The 3,273-nt window shown below is 44.0% G+C and overlaps 1 pseudogene; it reads left to right on the top strand.

The window, feature by feature from the left end:
- The first annotated feature begins 2,141 nt into the window (after positions 1 to 2,141).
- LOC100612804 (high mobility group protein HMG-I/HMG-Y-like) lies at positions 2,142 to 2,505 on the top strand (annotated as a pseudogene).
- Positions 2,506 to 3,273: the final 768 nt, after the last annotated feature.

Consider the following 3,273-nt stretch of genomic DNA (forward strand, 5'->3'; position numbering starts at 1 on the left):
TTGCAGTGAGCCAAAGATCATGCCATTGCACTCCAGCCTGGGCAACAAGAGCAAGACTCCGTCTCAGGAAAAAAAAAAAACAAAAACTAGTCTTAGATGAAAATCTGCCCACACACACATACAGACTCATTACAAAATGGGCACAAAATAGTCTTATATTCAGTTCTGCAAATTGTATGAAGTCCACAGTACCTTCCCCAAAACATTCACCTAAGGCTAAATGTGACAGTTTCCTAATTGTGGAACTCTGTTAACCAAACTTTCAGATTCAGACACCAATAATGCTCCAAATCAGTGGCTGAACATTGGACCATTTACAGATCCAACTCATAGCTCCACTCCTAGACTACTTGGCTCTCAGTATTTTTCTAGTGTATTCACACGATTATGCAAATATCTTTAAAATGTATCTAGCCAATCCATATACCTTGAACACCATGAATTTCAGCAGTAAACACCATTTCTAAAACCCATTTTAGAAATAGAAACCAATTTCTGACCTCCATCATGCTAATTTGTTGACTGAATACATAGAGTAGCACTTGTGGGAGCTACTTTGGAGTGTGATGCTTCAGAGGAAGGAAGGAACCCAGTGAAGGTGACAGGGGCAAAAGCTAGACTTTTCTGTTCATGCCTTGAGTTATAAATTTGACATGGGAATCATAAAATTGATTTACATAATTAATAAACAAAATTTAATGAATAAACTGCCAAGGAATTTTAACATGTGCTATAGGCTGAATGTTTGTGTACTTCCAAAATGGAGCCGTCATGAATGGGATTGGTACCAGGACATGAAAGAGCTGGCTTCCCTCTCGCTGCTCTCTGCCCTGAAAATCCTTTCAGGGAGAAGACAGCCATCAGCAAACCAGGAAGGAGGCCCTCACCAGAGCCTTGTCATGCTGACACCCCAATCTCTGACTTTCACCCTCCAGAACTGTGAAAAATAAATTTCTATTGCTTATCAGCCACCAGGTCTACGGTATTTTGTTATAGCAGCCCAAATGGACTAAGAAAACCTGTTTTCAGTAACCGTACTGTTAGTGAAACAATTGGTACTGGAATCCTGAAACCAACATTATCCAGTCTGAACCAACAATGACACTCCTAGGTATACACACGACGGAAAAGCTTGTGCAGGTATATCAAAACACACATTCTGTTTACTTAGCCAGAAACTGAAAACAAATCAAATGCCCATCAACAGTAAAACAAAATGTGTTCCAACTATCCAATGTAATACATAGCAACAGTATAAATGAAGTTTATAAGCAGTATTGTGCAAAAGAAGTCAGACACAAATCTATCTATCTTGCATCTATTTATCTACCATCTATCTATCATGGGATTTTTATTTATTTAAAGTTCCGACACAGGTAAAACTGGAATACACATAGCATTAGAAATCAAAATAGTGGTTCCTTTTGAGTAAGAAAGGGGGAGTCATGTCTGGGAGGGAGCACAGGTGGATTTCCCCAAATACTTGGAACATTTCTATTTTTGGGGATGGATGTTACATATGTGGACATTCACAATGTGATAACCCATCAAATTGTATATTTATACTTGGTGCTGTTTTCTGTATTTTATTTTGTTTTAAAATAAAATGCTATTTAATTTCCAAATCTACCTTCCTACAGGTTTTTCAATCAAGAGAAAATAATCTTACAACAAGATATTGCTATAATAGAGATGAAATAAGTTTATTTTGCCTATGTAAATGTATTATTCACATTTTAATTGCTAATACCCGTTAGTATTTAAAATGTATTTTTATATTTTAGCTATTTTATAAAATTCTTAAAATAAGTAGTTAAAAGTGGAAGGTAAAATCTAAGTAAATTTAATCTTTATTTTCAGAAGTAAAAACTAGGAAACTCTCCATATGTGTTTATATGGATTTATATCAATTTATAAAAATGCCAACATGATGATGATCTATAACGTTATTTAATATAAGCATTTCTAACAAAGAGGTAAATAAATGTAATCATGAGTGAACTTCTAAATGCAAGAGAAAACCACAGGAAAAGCTTTCATATTCATTACTAACGTTTCCAGTTGAAAACCAGAAAGGCATAAAATATACTCTTAAGAACCAGCTGAGTCCTCTAATTGGGACTCCGAGCCAGGGCTACTTCTGGCGCTGGCCCAGCTCCAAGAAGGCCATCCCAGCCATCACTCTTCCACCTGCTCCTTAGAGAAGGGAAGATGAGTGAGTTGAGCTTGAAGTCCAGCCAGCCCTTGGCCTCCAAGTGGGAAAAGGATGGCACTGAGAAGCGGGGCTGGGGCAGGCCGCGCAAGCAGCCTCCGAAAGAGCCCAGAGAAGTGCCAACACCTAAGAGACCTCTGGGCGACCAAAGGGAAGCAAAAACAAGGGCGCTGCCAAGTCCCAGAAAACCATCACAACTCCAGGAAGGAAACCAAGGGGCAGACCCACAAAACTGGAGAAGGAGGAAGAGGAGGGCATCTTGCAGGAGTCCTCGGGGGAGGAGCAGTGACCCGTGCATGGGATGGGACAGCTTTGCTCCACTCCCACTGCCCCCACCCCCACCCCTTCCCCAGGCCCATCATCACCACCACCTCTGGCTGCCACCCCCATCTTCCACCTGTGCCCTCACCACCACACTACACAGTACATCAGCTGCTGCATGGCGCCCTTGGGCTGAGTGGGGAGCATTCCCCTGGCCTAAGTTCCCAGCTCCCCCTGTCCACCCACACATACACACATGCCCTCCTGGACAAGGCTAACATCCCACTTAGCCGCACCCTGGACTGCTGCATCCCCACTCTCTTGGTGGTGGGGACATTGCTCTCTGGGCTTTTGGTTTGGGGGCACCCTCTCTGCTCCTTCACTATTCCCTCTGGCTTCCCAATAGTGGGGACTGGGAGGGTTCCCCTGGCCTGAAAAGGGGCCAGAGCCCCATATCAATCTGGCATACCCTACCCCACTGCCCTGGCAGCAGCAGGTGTGGCCAATGGACGGGGGTGCTGGCCCCCAGGATTCCCCCAGCCAAACTGTCTTTGTCACCACGTGGGGCTCACACCTTTCATCCTTCCCCACCTTCCCTAGTCCCTGCACTAGGTTGGACAGCCCGCTTCGGCTACAGGAAGGCAGGAGGGGTGAGTCCCCTATTCCCTCTTCACTGTGGCTGCAGCCCCCTCACCCTCTGCCTGGGATCTGAGTAATATTGTGGTGATGGAGATGCAGTCACTTATTGTCCAGGTGAGGCCCATGAGCCCTGTGGCTGCCACCTGAGGTGGGCTGGGGCT

The sequence above is a fragment of the Pan troglodytes genome, chromosome 14 (genome assembly GCF_028858775.2).
Source record: "Pan troglodytes isolate AG18354 chromosome 14, NHGRI_mPanTro3-v2.0_pri, whole genome shotgun sequence".
In the NCBI taxonomy this organism is placed as follows: Eukaryota; Metazoa; Chordata; class Mammalia; order Primates; family Hominidae; genus Pan; species Pan troglodytes.